This window comes from Indicator indicator, chromosome 9 (genome assembly GCF_027791375.1).
Source record: "Indicator indicator isolate 239-I01 chromosome 9, UM_Iind_1.1, whole genome shotgun sequence".
In the NCBI taxonomy this organism is placed as follows: Eukaryota; Metazoa; Chordata; class Aves; order Piciformes; family Indicatoridae; genus Indicator; species Indicator indicator.
The window spans coordinates 148,412-167,102 of NC_072018.1; the positions used below are offsets into that span (position 1 = coordinate 148,412).

Below are 18,691 nucleotides of genomic sequence, written 5' to 3' on the forward strand. Positions count from 1 at the left end.
TGCCAGGAAATCCTCAGCAGTCAAATCATCTGACCAAGAAGGTGTCAGGTGATCCTTCAAACCCCATGTTCCTCCTTCAGATTTTCAGCACTGCCTCACCCAAAGAAGCTAGCAAAGAAAACTAAAATCTTTTCTGCTCTTCAGCCCTGTAAAGATGGGCTGTTAGGGACAACGTAAAGAGCCCTCAGCTCAGAGGATTCAAAACTGTCTGCTCAGGAGAGCCAGAACAAGTTACAACAATTATATTAAACACATTAAACCCTCAAAAAGCCCTTAACAAAATCAACCCAGCAGATTTTTGAACTACAGGTTCATAGAGAGTGGGCACTTGCAGCCCAGAAGGCAAATCACACCCTGGGATCCATCAAAAGCAGTGTGGCCAGCAGATGGAGAGAGGGGACCCTGCTCCTCTGCTCTACCCCAGTAAGACCTCACCTGCAGTACTGCATCCAGGTCTGGAGCCCTCAATACAGGACATGGACCTGATGGAGAGGGTCCAGAGGAGGGTCATGGAAATGCTCAGGGGGTTGGAGCAGCTCTGCTATGGGGACAGGCTGAGGGAGCTGGGGGTGTTCAGCTTGGAGGGGAGAAGGTTCCAGGGGGACCTTAGAGCAGCCTGCCAGTGTCTGAAGGAGGCTACAAGGCTGGACAGAGAACTGTTTGTAAAGGCCTGCAGGGACAGGACCAGGGGCAATGGCTTCAAACTAGAGAAGGGCAGATTGAGATTGGATATTAGGAAGAAGTTCTTTACTATGAGGGTGGTGGAACACTGGAACAGGTTTACCTAGGGAGGTGGTTGAGGCCCCATGCCTGGAGATATTCAAGGTGAGGCTGGACAGGGCTGTGGGCAACCTGAGCTAGTGGAGGATGTCCCTGCTGAGTGCAGAGGGGGGTGGACTGGATGACCTTTGGAGGTCCCTTCCAACCCAGACCTTTCCATGATTCTAAGTCCTTGTGCAGCAACCACTTTTACTAACCTTTTGAGTTCAAAAGTGTCTGCTGCAACTACATGCATCCAAATGTTTGCCTGTGGTGCACACAATTGCCCTTCATCCCACAGCCCACTCCCTCCCTTCTGCTCAGCAACTGAAAACAAGCAAACACTTGAATCTCTGCCACTTCTTCATGGGAAAGAGAGGGCTCACCCAGGTAGACTTTCATACAAGGGTATCAGCACTTCACTTAAAAAAAAATTACTGCTAAAGAAGTGTTTCTTTACTCAGGGATTCTTGCTGTTACAAGAGAAACACGTTTATACCCCCACCATGGCACAGTTCAAAAGCCTCTCTCCCACTCTCTCCATTCCCCAAAGCAAGCCCTTACCTATGGTAGTCTCTGGAGGCTTCCCAAGGAGATGGTGACTGCAAAGCAGCAGCACTGGGGCTGTACTGACCTGCCTTCAAAAGCCTGACTCAGGTAACCCTGCCCACCACCCACCCTCACTGTATACAACAGGCTGCCTGCAAGGCTTCTACATCAGGGGAACATCAACAGCCTAGGAGGATGGGCCACATGCAATCCAGGTTTCCCTGCCAGCAGGCAAAGCTCTCCTCATGGTCTCAGACAGGAAAAGAGCCAAGAGTCTTGCCCTTTCAGAAATCACTGTCTTACCTCCATATACCCAAAAGAAAAAAACCTAAGGATTGAAGTGTAGCATACTGCAGGCTGAAAAGAGGGCAAAAGGAAATAGCAAACGTATTCCTTGTTCTCCTATTTCTGTAAAGCTTTCCTTGTGCAATTTTCTCCTCCTCATAGGTATCTGAAGGAGCACAAGAGCCAGAGGAGCTAATGCACTTCCCTGACTAATGGAGAACCCAAGCCCTCCCCTGCTGATTCTACAGTGGCACTTCCAGAGGATGCAGGTAAAGAGCTGTGAAGCCCTAAAGACACTTGGAAGAAAAGGCATTTCAGACTCCCCTTCTGGCAGAGCACAATCAACTATTAACATACCATAGCCTTGCTCTTTTTCAGAGGTAGCAAGGTCATCATGAATGGGGAAGACCAAGATAATTTTTGGTTCTAGTCAAAATAGACCAGAACATAGAGTTAATTTAATAACTCCAAGTTTGAAGTTAATTGTAACCTTCTGGCTTACATGTCCTGTGGTAAATAAACCCCCCCTGATGACCCTTCATCTTTACTTCTCCAGTACATTTTAAGAGGTGTTGGCTGTTCACTGACCCTGTATCTTATACTCAGCCTTTCAGGCATAGATAAGGACACACCAAGCAATCTGGGGCAGTCCCAGAATGGAACAGCCTAGCTGGCCAACAGACTGATAAAAATTCCCAGCATCCACAAAGCCAGATGCCACCACATTCTTTCTCAAGCCAAGTGAGACTTAATGCCAACTCAAAGAGGTTTGCAAGGCTCTGACTTCTGACACTCTCAGGCCAGTGTTTGAGACAAGCTTGGAAAAGGACAGGATCACACTTTTTTTCTTACTGCAGACACAAGCCTGAAGGGCTGGAACCTTCTTTTTGTTGTATGGACAGGCAGCCTTCAAAATTAGGCAGGAAATACTTTGGGCAACTCTGTCAGAACAGATCTGAATGAAAAGTTGAGTGGTATCAACTGGGAGTTGGCTGCAAGGGCTGCAGAATGGTTGGTTCTACTCAGCAGCAGAAGGAAACTGACTTCTGAGGGGGGAAGAGAGGAGAGAAACAAACCAAGCTTCAGCAAGACACTACCTTTGTAAACTGGCAGGGCCTGCAGGGAAGGATTGTACTGAAAATCATCAGAAGTGGTAACAACAGTAAATACAACATCTCAGTGATGGTGCTCTGAACATGACACAGGGACCAGTACCAGCCCACAGCTTTGCCTGCAGCTATAAAACCCCAGCATGGGCATTCCCACAGCACTTTGCCTTGGGGCAACTTACATCTTTATCAAAGACCTGAAGAAGGGATCCAGGAGTCCCTCAGTCAGTTTGCAGATGGCACTGAGCTGGGAGGCAGTGTGGGGGGCAGGAAGGCTCTGCAGAGGGACCTGCACAGGCTGCAGCCATGGGATGAGGCCAATGGGAGGAGATCCAACAAGGCCAAGGGCTGGGTCCTGCACTTGGGCCACAACAACCCCAGGAAGGCTGCAGGCTTGGGGCAGAGGGGCTGGAAAGTGCCCAGCAGAGCAAGGCCTGGGGGTGTTGGTGGGCAGCTGGCTGGAGATGAGCCAGAGGGTGCCCAGGGGGGCAAGGAGGCCACCAGCAGCCTGGCCTGGAGCAGCAATGGTGTGGGCAGCAGGAGCAGGGCAGGGATTGTCCTCCTGGAAAATCAGGGTGGGGAGGCCACAGCTGGAGTGCTGGGGGCAGCTTTGGGACCCTGACTGCAAGAAGAACATTGAGGGCCTGGAGAGGGTGCAGAGAAGGGCAAGGAAGGTGGGGAAGGGTCTGGAGAAGAGGGCTGGGGAGGAGCAGCTGAGGGAGCTGGGGGTGTTTATTGTGGAGAGGAGGAGGCTGAGGGGAGACCTCATTGCTCTCTACAGCTCCCTCAGAGGAGGCTGGAGCCAGCTGGGGGTTGGGCTCTTATTCCCAGGAACAAGTGATGGGAGGGGAGGAAATGGCCTCAAGCTGCCCCAGGGGAGGCTGAGCCTGGTGATGAGAAGAAACTTCTTGCCTGCAAGGGCTCTGAAAGCCTGGCAGAGGCTGCCCAGGGAGGTGGTTGAATGCCCATCCCTGGAGGTGTTTGAAAGAGGCAGAGATGTGGTGCTGGGAGCCATGGCTTAGCCCCAGCCTGAGCAGAGTTAGAGACTGGCTGGGCTGGATGAGCTGAAAGGGCTTTTGTAACCCAAACAATTCTATGAATCCAGATTAAAGAGAGAACCAAAAGCTGCTTTTGCATCACCATGAGGAAAATCTGAAGTGTTGCAACCTCTGTCCCTTCAGGCATGCATCTCATGGAGTGTGACTGAAAGGTGCATTTACACTCTTAGAAGGTAGATGATCCACATCATAAGAACCATTGAGCTTCTGCATAGACTTCACCAGCAGCACTTGACAACATGCTGATGAGAAAGCCAAACAGCAGCAAACTTCCACCAAAACATACTGTGCTACATCTCTTCCACTCTCTTCCCTCAAAACATCCTAAACCCACACATTAACTAAACTCCTACAGGACATCTCAGATGCAACACTACCAACCCAGAACTCTTTTGGGTAACTCTGTTGAAGGATCACTCACAACACAAGGTTTTTCAGTGAGGGGAAAACACAGTTTGCCAGATTTCTCTCTTTTTTTTATTGGATACAGGATTGATTTCAGATGTCCAGGCATACAGATTTTTTTTTTTTTAATAGGTACTTAATGAGATTCTTTCCAAGAGACTTGGATGGACTGAAGGGCTGGGCAGAGAGGAACCTCCTGAGGTTCAACAGGAGAACTGCAGAGTCCTGCAGCTGGGAAGGAAGAAGAAACTGCAGCAGGACAGGGTGGGAGGGGATCTGCTGGAGAGCAGCCCCAAGGAGAAGGAGCTGGGAGTGCTGGTGGGCAGCAAGTTCTGCATGGCACAGCAATGTGCCCTGGGGGCCAAGAAGGCCAAGGGGAGCCTGGGCTGCATTCAGAGGAGTGTGGCCAGCAGAGCCAGGGAGGTTCTCCTCCCCCTCTCCTCTGCCCTGCTGAGACCTCCCCTGGAATATTGCATCCAGCTCTGGGCTCCCCAGGTCAGGAGGGACAGGGATCTGCTGGAGAGAGTGCAAGGGAGGGCTGCAAGGATGCTGAAGGGCCTGGAGCACTGCCTGGGGAGGAGAGGCTGAGAGCCCTGGGGGTGTTTAGTGTGGAGAGGAGAAGGCTGAGAGGGATCTGATCAATGTCTATCAATAGCTGAGGGCTGGGGGTCAGGAGGCAGGGGACAGGGACAGGCTCTGCTCAGTTGTGCTCTGGGATAGGCCAAGGGGCAATGGATGGAAACTGCAGCACAGGAGGTTCCACCTCAACAGGAGGAGGAACTTCTTCCCTGGGAGGGTCCCAGAGGCCTGGAGCAGGCTGCCCAGAGAGGTTGTGGAGTCTCCTTCTCTGGAGACTTTGCAGCCCTGTCTGGATGTGTTCCTGTGTGCTCTGTGCTGGATTCTCTGGTCCTGCTCTAGCAGGAGGCTGGGACTCAATGATCTCCAGAGGTCCCTTCCAACCTCTAATAGCCTGTGATCCTGTGACTGGAAGGCTGCAGTATTTTTATATTTCTGATTTTAAGTAAACACTCTTCACCTTGAAAGCTGAGACTCGTGAAACCTATCAACACCAAGGAGATGTCCAGCCTGAAGCAGGGGAAAGATACCATGGTCCCAGCCAAGTCATTTGGCAGCTGGAGTGCCTGTTGGCAGAAGCAAGGTTAGTGCAGAGCACCACAACCCTCTGGCATCCTCCTGCATTTGAACACTGCCATGCTCTGTAGGAAAAGGCTCTGTAGCTACGTTTACCTGCTTGAAAGCTGTACTGTATACAGCAACAGGAAAACTCCCCTTGTCAAATTTGTGGCTGTGCTGCACAAAGCAGAGATCTCAGCCTAACCACACTGAACTGCTGGGTTAAGGCAGAGTTTTGAAACAGTTACACAAGCATTAGGCTACTCAAGTACAAAAATAACCTCATGCTACTTCACACTACACCCTTAATACTCAGCCTGGAGATGAGAAGCCTGCAGGGAGACCTTAGAGTAGCCTTCTAATACCTGAAGGGGCTCCAGGAGAGCTGGGGAGGGACTTTTGATGAGGGCTTGGAGTGATAGGATGAAGGGGAATGAATTTAAACTGGAAGAAGGCAGATCTAGACTGGATATTAGAAAGAAATTGACAGTGAGGGTGGGGAGAGACTGGCACAGGTTGCCCAGGGAATTTGTGGCTGCCTCCTCCCTGGAGGTGTTCAAGGCCAGGCTGGATGAGGCCTTGAGCAAGCTGGGCTGGTGTGAAGTGTCCCTGCCCACAGCAGGGGGTTGGAACTGGATGAGCTTTAAAGCTGGGGAGGGACTTTTTAGGCTATCAGGTAGTGACAAGATTAGGGGGAAGGGAATAAAGCTGGAATTGGGGAGATTCTGACTGGACGTGAGGAAGAAGTTCTTCCCCATGAGAGTGGTGAGAGCCTGGAATGGGTTGTCCAGGGAGGTGGTTGAGGTCCCATCCCTGGAGGTGTTTAAGGCCAGGCTGGATGAGGCTCTGGCCAGCCTGATCCTGTGTGAGGTGTCCCTGCCCATGGCAGGGGGGTTGGAACTGGATGAGCCTTGAGGTCCCTTCCAACCCTAACTGATTCTATGATTCTAAGGTCCCTTCCAATCCAAATGGTTCCATGAATCTATGAATTTAAATATTATCTATTCAAATCCAGTTAAACTTGTGAAGAGTACAGTGTTTCTTGTGGTCAAGTCTAGCAAGGTATCAGAAATCTTACAAAGTACCTCTAAAAGTAACAAATCAGGTATGTGACAAAATCTGGTCAGAGGCCTGCTCTAGCTCCTGCTGACTGCACGGGGATTGGACAAGATGACTTTTGAGGGTCCCTTCCAACCCAATGCAGTCTGTGAATCTCTAAAACTAAGCAGCAACAGTTGACAACACTTGGATTTTAGAATTTTAGGTCAGAGGATTGTCCTTGTCCAGGACAGCCACTCTTAACAACTGGAGGAGAATTTTTAGAAACAAACACCTTCTTTTTCACCCAAGCAATCAAAAGGTTCTTCCTGACCCCTCCTTTCCATCCCCTGCACCTTGACTGTGTGAGGAAGGACAGCCACAAAGTCAGCAGGTCCTGCGAGCTGCATTGCAGTAGTAACAGTGGACAGAAAACAAACTTATATAGAAGATGTGGACATGCTGTTCTGCTCTGAAGGCAAGAATTTCACCAACAGGGTTCTGCTGATGTTTGGAAAGAAGCAAAGTCCAAGTTCTATTTCTAAAACACCATCACATCAGAGTACAGCAAGAGAGAAAAAAGGATCTTTAAGATGCTATTGCTAGTGTGACTTCAACTACTTCTCTGCAAGGCCAAGCCAGCCCTGGTAATCAAATACAAGATCCCTATCTGACATACTGTGTTCACCTAGAATGCATCTGCTTTGTTTTCAAGAAGAACTTCAATGCTTTCCAGCATTTCTGAAGTACCTGTTCAAGCAGCAAACTTCTGTCTCAGCTACATCACAGTAGTTCTGCAGACAAAGTTCTTGAAAAAGTCAGGAAATGGCTGGGGCTGTCTGGGAAACCAGAACAGCCTGGCCTGGATTACTCTTTGCTGAAGTGCTGTTCATTATTAACATGTGGCTGGCAAGATCTTAACCAGGTAGGACTTCAACATTCCTCACCTGGGAATGACATGGACAAATAACAAGGACAATGCTCCCTACAGTTCTCAGTACAACAAACTACTTTTTTTAAAGGGTTTTCAAAGCCTGTATCCATTTTATTGAGGAGTAACCTGCTTTGCACAAGAGAAAGCCTCTTAAGTCTCTCTTATGAGGAGATCTAGAGAGACCTGGAGCTATTTATTCTGAAGAAGACTTGAGAGGGTATCTTCTCAATACTGATCAAAGGTGAAGGTCAAGAGGATAGGGATGGCCTCTCTTCAGTGCTGGTGCCCAGTAACAGGACAAGGAGCAACAGACACAAACCAGAATCCAGGTTTCACTCAAAGGTAAGGAAAAACTCGTTTGCTGTAAGGGTGCCTGAGCATAGGACCAGGATACACAGAGAGGCTGTGGAGTGTCCTTCTTTCAAAGAGAAAGAAACTCACTCTTTTTTGAAAGGAGACTTTCAAAACCCACCTGGACACAATTCTGGGAAACCTGCTCTAGGTGACCCAGCTCAAGTGGACTACAAGGTCTCCAGAGGTCCCTTCCAACCATCCTGGGATTCTGTGATTAGCTTACCTGACAGTTTAGACCAGGCGCTTCTCTTCAAGCCAAAAGCATTCCCCTAATTTGTTAATATCTTCTACAACTCTTTTACAAGAAACAGTGCTAGAATAGTAAAAATCACTAAGGAATGCTCTTTTATGATAAAAAAAAAAGGTTTCTACTTACCAGCTATTTCACTCTACCATGAACATCTACAGTATTTTGACAGCCAATCTCCACCTCACAGTGCCTCTCCTTTAAGCAATTAAAACACTAACAGCCCTCAGAAGAGGCAAGGCCGGCCTGCCGGGGACTTGCCGAGTGCTGTCGCCGCTGCCGCACCGAAAGCCCCGCACGACGCAGCCCCGAGGCCGGCTCCCCGGCGGAAGGCGGCGTGTCGTGCCTCCGGGTCCGGCCCGCCCCGTCCCAGCCTCCCGGCCCCTTACATAACGCCACAGTGCGGGACCGCCCCGGGCGAGGGCATTCGGCGGGGGACGCAAACAAACAGCCCCGGCGTGCCCCCGGCCGGCAGCCCGCCAAGCCACGCTCACCGGGGTGACGGCCCCGCTCCGGCCGCCGCAGTGCCGGCAGCCTAACGTGCCGGCAGCCCTCTTGCCACGATGCTCGTGGGTCAGCCCCGGCAGGACGGCTCTTCGCGGCTGCCACCCTCCCTCCGGGAGAGGTGCGGCTGCCGTCCCGCTGCCCGGACCCCGCGTCCTTCCCCCGCATCCTCTCAGGGGCAAACGCCGTCCCGCTCCTCAGGCGGCAACGCACGAACGCGAGGCCAGCCGCGACGGCCCGGGAGGAGCACGGCCCGGGAGGAGCACGGCCCAGCTTCCGCGGCGCCCTCCCCGCAGCGGAAAGAGAACCGACCCCGCTCAGACCTCCAACTACCCACGCGCCAACCGCCACACCCGGCCCGCCCGCGCGGACTGACCTGGCCCAGCGGTGCTGCCGGCTACCCAACGAACCGCCCTTGCGGGGGCCGTCCAACCTTCCTGCCCCCTTCCCCGCCCGCCGGGCTCCGCGGCCGCTGCCCGGGGCCGCCTGACAGCACGGAGCGGGGCGGGGCAGGAGAAGAGGGGAGGGCGGGGGAGAGGGGAGGAGGGAAAAGGGGGGAGGGAAGGGAGGGCGGGGGCAGCACAGCCGCCAACCGGTTCCAGCTGCCCCCGGCCGGCGCGAGGCGGGGACCACGTCACTCCTTACCGATACGTCACTGCTCGTCTCAGCCAATAGGGAGCGCGCAGGATGGACGGGGCCAGGCCTGTTCCTCGAAAGCCCCGGGGCGGGGCGAGGGCGTGGTAAGGGCAGGCTCGGTGTGCGCGGGGAGCCGTGGCTGGGAGTCTAGGGTGTACCCGGCTTTAGCGGCCGCCTGACCGACGCGGCGGCGGTGTCCTCCTCATCTCACCTTCAGGGTCAGGCACCGGCAGTTCCCCGCATCGCCAACCCATCGAGTGCCCGAGCACCGTCATGCCGCTAGCACCCGCGGGGAAGAGTGGCGCCACTCCCCCAGCGCTTTCCCCATCCCTATCTAGGACCTATCTCCAGGACCCATCAGCTGGTACCTGCCGCCAACGCCACGCAACCCCACCGCACCCCCGCGGCCGGCGGCGTGCACTGACCTGACCTGGCCGAGCGCTTGCACCCAACTTATCACAAGCCCTTTGTGCGGGGCTGCCAGCAGCGCCGCCCGAGCTCCCGCCCCGGGGTCCGCGGCGGCTGCCCAGGACCGCCCCGCAGCGCTGAGGGAGGGGAGGGGGCGGCCACCAACCAGTTCCAGCCGCCCCAGGCCGCTCAGGGGGCTGACCCACGTCACCTCCCCGGCTCCGGGACCGCCTTTCCTACAGCAGCCAATAAGACGCGAGCAATGAAGAGCTGGGAGATCAATGAGCGTTCCCGCTCTCAGGGAGCCGGGGGCGAGGGGCGGGACCTCGAAGGGCGCCTCTGGGGCTGTGTGGGAGGCTGCATGGGGAGGTTGTATGGGCTGTGGGGCTCACGGAACACCCACCCTCTGTCAGGGAGTTGTAGGCATCGAGAAAGTCTCCCCTCTGCTTCTTCTTCTCCAGATTAAAGGACTCCAGGTCTCTCAGCTGGTCATCAGCAGCCGCCTTGTCCACAGCTTCCTTGCCCTTCTCCAGGCCCTCAATGTCCTTGCAGTGATTGTCCCAAAGCTGCCCCCAGCACTCCAGGTATGGCCTCCCCAGTGCTGAGTGCAGGAGGACAATCCCTGCCCTGCTCCTGCTGCCCACACCATTGCTGAGCCAGGCCAGGCTGCTGGTGGCCTCCTTGCCCACCTGGGCACCCCCTGGCTCATCTCCAGCCAGCTGCCCACCAACACCCCCAGGCCTTGCTCTGCTGGGCACTTTCCAGCCCCTCTGCCCCAAGCCTGCAGCCTTCTTGGGGTTATTGTGGCCCAAGTGCAGACCCAGCCCTTGGCCTCGTTGGATCTCCTCCCATTGGCCTTATCCCATGGCTGCAGCCTGTGCAGGTCCCTCTGCAGAGCCTTCCTGCCCTCCAGCAGCTCCACACTGCCTCCCAGCTCAGTGCCATCTGCAAGCTGACTGAGAGTACTTCAAGCCGCTTGTCCAGATCATTGATATCAACAGCCCCAAGGAAAACTGATGTGGGAATGCTGATGCTGGAATTCTGAAGCTGCAGGCAACGCTTGGGAGTGATACTGGTTTCTTGCAGAGTAGCTGAGACCGTTAAGTGAAAATCCTGGAGAGTTTTGCTGTGCTAAAAGGTTGTCCCTGTGGCCTTCCTGAGACCTGATTTTATGACAAAAAGGATACCCCACTGGAATTCATCCAGCAAAATATTAGGACAATAGGACAAATGTTTTCATCTGTGTTTTTGAGGGAGCTATGGAGTTGTGACTGTACCAGCAGTGCTCTCACTCTGTTGCATGAATAGTTTGGTAAGTAACTTTGTACAGCTTGTGCCTGGTGACAAAAAAGCTGCAGCATGTAGAGAAGCTGCTGTGTTGCTCTGGGGGTCAGCACCAGGCTGCTCTATGCCTTCCTGCCATCAGTTGTTTTAAGTAGAAGGCTGTTTTCCACTTACTCCTCATCTGCAGATACACTCGAGGTAATAAGGAATTTGTGACAGCCCTGCATGCTGTAGGGAAAAGGAATGTTCCTAGCACCTGTTCTACACCCAAAAATTATGCAGTGCTTCTGAATTTATGTGAGTATTGCAATGTCAGAGTACCCTGCTTACAGGAAGAAAAGGTAATGGGAGATAAGCACCAAAAGGCAATAGTAGCCAAAAGCAGTTTGTTTTGAAGGCAAAAGGATAAAAGAAGTTCCACTGGTGTAAGCAGGAGAGAAGACTGGTGAAAAATGCTTTTTCCTAGATTCGTAGAATGGTTTGGATTGGAAGGGACCTTAAAGATGATCCTCAAGGCCTCATCCAACCTTGAACACCTCCATGACCTCCCTGGGCAACCTATTCCAGTGTCTCACCACCCTCACTGTAATGAGTTTCTTCCTAATCTCCAGTCTCAGTCTGCCCTCTTCCAGCTCAAAGCCACTGCCCCTTGTCCTGTCACTACAAGCCCTTGTTAGAAGTCCCTGCCCCCTTCAGGTACTGGAAGGCTGCTCTAAAGTCTCCCCAGAGCTTTTTTTCTCCAGGCCAAACAGTCCCAACTCTCTCAGCCTTTGTTCTTAAGGGATTAAAATGCAAATTTGAATCCCTTTATTCCTGTAAATAATTCTACCACACTACTTCTTGCTGAATAAAACAAAAGCAGCAAATTAAGAATGATGATTAAGCTCGTGCTCAGTGTACAGCAAGTAGGAAAGGGGTGGGATGGGAAATGTTATTCTGGAAAAAAAACAAGTCTACATTTCATTCAGCTTGTCAGTGCACTTTTTTCTCTCCCTCTTCCTTAAGGAGTTGCTTCAATATGGTTGGGTCAGATAAGGTCATACTTTGCCATGACGCAGCAAGCAAGTCTCAGCTGCTCCTTCAGATGATATAAAGCCCTGCAGAAATGGGAGCATGTAGATGAGTTCATAGAACTCTTCTTGAGTATCTGTGTGAATACAAGTGCAGATTGTGGTCTGCTTTTCTTGTTACCACAGCAACACAATAAAAACAGTGGAAATGGGGGTTTATATCACAGAGCCTAAGTTACAGAATCACAGAATGATGGAGGTTCAAAGGGACTTCTGAAGATCATCCAGTCCAACCCCCTTGCTAGAGCAGGATCACCCAGAGTAAATCACACAGGAACACGTCCAGGTGGGTTTGGAAAGTCTCCAGAGATGGAGACTCCACAACCTCTCTGGGCAGCCTGTCCTAATGCTCTGCCACCCTCACAGGGAAGAATGGCTTCCAGTTTGTGTCCATTGCCCCTTGTCCTGTCACTGAGATGAGCCTGCCTCGTGATGAATCAAGTTCTATTTTTCAAAAGCCCCAAAGAGATGCCAGAAACAAGGCTACAAGCTCTGTTTCAGGTCTGCAAACACAAACTCTATTTGAATGGTGGGCACACGTGTTGGGAAGCCTATTTTCCCCTTTCCATTGTAGGAGTTGCATAAGAATAACTTGTGCTTAACCAGCACTACCTGGCCCACTGCTTTGTTCTTTGCCCTGGCAGTGGCTGTGTTGTGATGAGGTCGATGAGCAGGAGTGATAGAGCTAGAAGATGTGTCTGTAGCTGCCCCACACATTGCTTTGTCCTTGTTCTTTGCCCTGGCAGTGACAGTGTTGTGATGAGGTCGATGAGCAGGAGTGATGGAGCTAGAAGATGTGTCTGTAGTCTCCCCAAGCACCTTGGAAGCTGCCTTAAAACTGTGGGTTGCTCCCAGCCCTGGCATGGGGGATGAAGTGGGGTTGGAGGTGGTGTGTGCCATAGGCACAATATCAGAGTTGCCTCAAGGCTGTACCAGCTGAGACGTGAGGCCCAATGGCACTCAGGCAGCCTGGGTGTGGTAGTTTTAGGCTATGCCTCTAAAAATTTTTCACAGATCTGGAACAGAAAGTAGTAAAATGTAAATAAAGTCACTATTGGGTGTAAAAAGGAAAATAATGATAGTTCTAAACAATCCCATTGGAGAGGTATCTACCATAAGATTTAGTTTGCAAAACAATCTTTCTCTCTTTTCACTTCTTTGGCTCTGGCTGATGCTTCTCCTGGCTTTACTGACCTTGGCTGCACTGCTCTGTTGTGACTGCTATTAACAAGGTCTTCTCTGCTCTGTCTCTTGTCCCTTTTTGTGCACAGGGGAGTAGGGAAAGGAACAGGGAGAGAGAAGCTGTAGCAGCTCCCTTGGTCTTTGGCCAGGGGGGTTCTTGTGCTGTTCATTAATTGTAAATCCCTGTAAATACTGTATATTTTGTACATTTCCATTGCAGATTGTAGTTTTGCTTGTAAATTCTGCTCCATTTGCTTCCAACTGAGCTGCTCTGGCAAATTTAATATTGGGGGGGGGGGGGGGGAATTTTCAACCCAGCCCACCTGGCTGTACCAGCTGTGATGTGAAGCCCAATGGCACTCAGGCAGCCTGGGTTTCATGAATAGTGACAGGAATACTTGCCCCAGTGCAGCAAGTAAGTGGTTGAGTTTCATGCAGAGAATGCACCAGCAAACCCCAGACTAAAGAGGCCCTAGGTAATGCCTTTAAAGCTTTATGTCCCTTTCTGTAGCCAGTGTAGCTTTTTCTTCAGCTGTCAGAATTAGAGATTAGAATCACAGAGCTGTTGAGGCTGGAGGAGACCTTTGAGATCATCAAGTCCAACCACTCGCCTAGAGCTCACAGTGATAAGCCAAGGAACAATGGGTTCAAACTAGAACATAAAAGATTTCACCTCAATATGAGGAGAAACTTCTTTACAGTGAGGGTGACAGCACTGGAGCAGGCTGCCCAGGGGGGTTGTGGAGTCTCCTTCTCTGGAGCCTTTCCAACCCCACCTGGATGCATTCCTGTGCAGACTGCCCTGTGCATCAGTGATGCTGCTCTGGCAGGGGGGTTGCACCTGATGATCTCTTGAGGTCCCTTCCAACTTCTGAAATACTGTGATACTGTGATACAATCCCACCACTGCTGCTAAGCCACTGCCACTAAACCAAAGATGGTGACTCCACCAGCTCCTGGGCAGCCTGGGCCAGCACCTGAGAACCCTTTCTGTGAAGAAATTGCTCCTAATATCCAACCTGAACTTTCCCTGGGGCAACTTGAGGCTGTTCCCTCTTGTCCTGTCACTTGTTGCATGTGAGAAGAGACCAAGCCCCACCTGACTGCAACCTCCCTTGAGGTAGTTGTAGAGGGTGATGAAGTTGCTCCTCAGTCTTCCTCTTCTAAAGACTGAACAACCTCAGAGTCTTCAGCCATGCTTGCAGCTGTTTAAAGCCGCATTAAAAAAGCCCTTTCAGATCATGCAGTTGAATGCACAGCATTAGGAATGTGAAGTCTCATTAGCTTTTTCTTTTTTTTTCTCTTTTGTACAGTCACTTCTGCTCCAGAATGCAGTTCTGACCTTTTCTCTGCCACTCAGACTGCTGTATCATTATAAATGTCATGTCTGGACAATTTACAGGCATGAAAGGAAAGTGATGCTAAGACTGGAAGGTATCAAGCAAGAATAAAACCAGCAAGACTGTAGAGCTGCTATTAGCACGGCAATTGAACAGATTGCCCAGAGATGTTGCAGAGGCTCCACCACAGGAAGTGTTCAAAAGCAGGTTGGATGGGGCCTTAGAAAGGCCCAGGAAGAATTCTCAGCCTGCACACAGAGCATTCTCCTCTTCTCTTTCCAAATGATCCCCAGCTGAAACACCTCCAGGGATGGGCATTCAACTACCTCCCTGGGCAGCCTCTGCCAGGCTTTGAGAACCCTTTCAGTCAAGGCATTTCTTCTAATAACCAATCTGAACTTCCCCCATTGCAACCTGGGGCCATTTCCTCTCCTATCACTTGTTCCTAGGGAAACCAACCCCCACCTAGCTCCAGCCTCCTCTCAGGGAGCTGTAGAGAGCAATGAGGTCTCCCTCAGCCTCCTCTTCTCCACACTAAACACCCCCAGCTCCCTCAGCTGCTCCTCCCCAGCCCTCTTCTCCAGACCCTTCCCCACCTTCCTTGCCCTTCTCTGCACCCTCTCCAGCCCCTCAATGTCCTTCTTGGAGTGAGGACTCCAAAACTGAACCCAGTACTTCAGGTGAGGCCTCCCTAGTGCTGAGTACAGGTTATGCAGCTCACATGTCTGGTTTATTTTGGCAGATATCAATGGTACCTGTGCTATTCTGAGAACTTCTAGGTCTATCTGCTTGCCAGTTCCCAGCCATACTCTTGTGTTCTTGCACAAAGCCTTTTTGCTTTAACATCTCCATCTCGCTGTCTCTGAAGCTGTGCTCAAGCCCTTCCATGTTGCCAGCAGCACCCATGTTCCTGGACCAGAGACAAAAATAGAATCATAAAATTGTTAGGGCTGGAAGGGACCTCAAGGCTCAGCCAGTGCCAACCCCCTGCCATGTCCAGGGACACCTCACACTCCAGCAGGTTGCTCACAGCCACATCCAGCCTGGCTGCAAAAACCTCCAGGGATGAGGCTTCCACCACCTCCCTGGGCAACCTCTGCCAGGCTCTCGCCACCCTCATGGGGGAGAACTTCCTAACATCCAATCTGAATCTCCCCACTTCTACTTTTGCTCCATTCCCCCAACTCCTATCACTCCCTGACACTCTCAAAAGTCCCTCCCCAGCTTTCTTGGAGCCTCCTTCAGATCCTGGAAGGCCACAAGAAGGTCTCCTGGGAGCCTTCTCCTCTCCAGCCTGCACAACCCCAACTCTCTCAGGCTGTCTCCAGAGCAGAGCAGCTCCAGCCCTCTGCTCATCCTCATGACCCTTCTCTGGACACCTTCCAGCCCCTCCAGAGCCTTCCTGGAACAGAGGCTCCAGACCTGGACCCAGAGCTCCAGGTGGGGTCTGAGCAGAGTGGAGCAGAGGGGGAGAATCCCCTCCCTGGCCCTGCTGGCCACACTTCTCTTGCTGCAGCCCAGGCTCTGCTTGGCTCTCTGGGCTGCAGGTGCTCACTGCTGGCTCCTGCTGAGCTTCTCCTCCCCCAGCACCCCCAAGGCCTTTTCTTCAAGGCTGTTCTCAAGCCAGTCCATGCCCAGCCTATATTGGTGCTTGCCCTGACCCAGATGAGAGACAGTCAGCAAATGAAGAACAACAGCAGCTGTGGACTATGACACAGATAATGTTGATTTCTGTCTTCCTGTCTGTTGTTCTTTTTGTTTTTGTTTTCCATCTCAACATCAGGGAGGAACAGCTGCCCTAAGATAAGGAGAGACAGGTTTTCCTGTGACAGCAGAGAGGTTTGCCTCTGGTTCCGTTCAAAACCCTGGTTCAAAGGTCATGTTTGTGCTTTAAATGGAACCTGAGGCTACATTTCGTGCTCTGCCAGATAACAATAGTACTGATGCAAGGGCTTCCTTTGGACTCCACAGGTCAGGGCTGGCAATAATGCAGGGCTGCAGTGTGATGGTGCCCAGTGTCCCCTGGGGGGGCAGACAGTGGTGCTCCCAGTAGCCCTGTGAACACTGAAAAGCCCCACAGGGGCAGAAACATGCCCCTGCTTATCACAGTCTCACAGTATAGCAGAGGCTGGAAGGGACCTCCAGAGATCATCAGGTCCAACCCCCCTGCCAGAGCAGGGGCACCCAGGGCAGTCTGCACAGGAATGCATCCAGGTGGGGTTGGAAAGGCTCCAGAGAAGGAGACTCCACAACCCCCCTGGGCAGCCTGCTCCAGGGCTCTGTCACCCTCACTGTAAAGAAGTTTCTCCTCATGTTGAGCTGAAATCTTCTGTGTTCAAGTTTGTACCCGTTGTTCCTTGGCTTATTACTGTGCACCACCCAAAAAGAGCCTGGCCCCCTCCACTTGACCCCCACCCCTCAGATATTTATACACATTTATTGTGCACTTCAGCTGCCTGCTTCCAGACCCAACGTTTCTGGCAGTGTTCCTGCCCTCAGTGTTCTTCTATGGGGAAAGTAAGTGGGAGACCTGAAATCCTCGAGGGGAAGCAGTTGGCTTTTCCTGTCCTCTGGCAGCTTGGTTTCTCCTCCCTCTGCTGCACACACTGATAAGGACACAGCAATGTGTTTCAGTGATTGCCACCAGAGTCTTTAGACCTTCCTTACTCAGGAGATATCGAGTCACACGCAGTGACCTTAGCTTTACTGCTCTGCTGATCCTGGGAACATGCAGCCATACCCCAGGAACACAATTTCTTTCTTGTGAGCAAAGCTCAGCCTGAGGACAAGCTAAAGGTGTGCCTGATCTAAGCTAGCCTAACATCTGGCTCTCCTGCACCTGCTCTTACACTCCTGCACCTGCTCTTACACTCCTGCTTGCCCTTTGTACCCTCTCTGCCCGTTTCTGGCCTTCCCCTCAGCTATACAAGCTCTCCATCAGTGGGGTTTGGGCGTTGTTTTGGTATGAATTAGGTTAATCCTGTGTTGGGTCAGTGGGCTGAAACAATTCAAAGCCAGCTTGGATTAATAAACCAGGTTACAGCTGTCCTAGCACAAGTGGGGACATGAGCAGCTACAATTAAATCCCTTTCAGCTGCCAGGAAGCTGCTAGCTGTGAGAGTGGAGCTGGAGAGAAGGCAGCTCAGTGACAGATTTGTCACTAGAGGTTTAAACCAGAGGCAGCTATCAGTGAACATCATAGAATCATAGAATCAGTCAGGGTTGGAAGGGACCACAAGGATCATCCAGTTCCAACCCCCCTGCCATGGGCAGGGACACCTCACACTAGATCAGGCTGGCCAGAGCCAACATCCTTAATCACAGAGTCATAGAATCATCATAGAATCATCATAGAATCATGAATATTGGAGAAGACCTTTAATAAAGGCCATTAGGTCCAACCCTAACCTACCATAACCACTGAACCCTATCTTGAAGGGCAACATCTACAACTTCTTGAACTGACTCCATCACCTCCCTGGGCAGCCTCTTCCAGTGCCTGACCACTCTTGCAGCAAAGATTTTTTTCTTAATATCCAACCTAAACCTCCCCTGACACAGCTTAAGCCCCAAGGAGGACTTCTGTAGGAGAAGAGGAGAACATGGTAGTTACTTGACACTTTGTACACTTTGGTGTACAGCACTTCTGAACAGAAGGTGCCTATTCTGCCTCCAGCATTGCAAATATCCAAAAAATGAGATTATTTTTGTTTTTTGTTTTTTTTTTAAAGGCTAACAAAATACAAAGGAAGAAAGCTTTTGGGGCAGTTCTCCTTGCTGCAAGGAAGGAAGAGCTCCCATCTCCAGACTTCTGAAGATACACACAAAGGTGTGTAACTTGCAAGATGACAACAGCCCCTGTTTTGCAAAGCCAGACTTACTTGCAAGGAGGTTGTTGCTCTAGCTGGGTCTGACAGCTGTCCTCGGTAGCTGGTTCTCCACATGAAGCTGTTCACAACTTTGCCATTCACATGGCAGTCAAAGCTATAAAAACCAAGAGCAACCATTAGGAGAATGCAAGATGGGAGATAAAAATGACCCATTGTACAGCTCAGCAGTGCGTGGCACTCGTGATGGCAGCAGAAACTGCTTTGTCAGGTTCACCTCAGACATGTAAGGGGTAGATAAGACTTCTGAAACAGTACAAAACCTACTGGAGCGCTGGCTGGTTTTCTCACCAAATAAAAGAGTACCAAGGTTAATTAGGATGAGAGGAAATGGACTTGGTGATCTCTGGGGTCTTTTCCAAACTGGTTAATTCTGTGATCCTGTGAAAGGGCCTCATGTTGCACCAGGGGAGGTTCAGGTTGAATATTAGAAAGAAACTCTTCACTAAAAGGGTTCTCAAAGCCTGGCAGAGGCTGCCCAGGGAGGTGGTTGAATGCCCATCCCTGG

General features: G+C 51.4%; 1 protein-coding gene across 1 annotated transcript in view; it reads right to left on the reverse strand.

Moving 5' to 3' along the window:
- The window catches only part of GPCPD1 (glycerophosphocholine phosphodiesterase 1), a 69,562-nt gene extending 60,789 nt beyond the window's left edge, over positions 1 to 8,773 (reverse strand). The window contains exon 1 of the mRNA XM_054383897.1: positions 8,753 to 8,773. The gene's annotated coding sequence lies outside the window, so the exon portion shown is untranslated. The remainder of the gene's footprint in view (positions 1 to 8,752) is intronic.
- Positions 8,774 to 18,691: the final 9,918 nt, after the last annotated feature.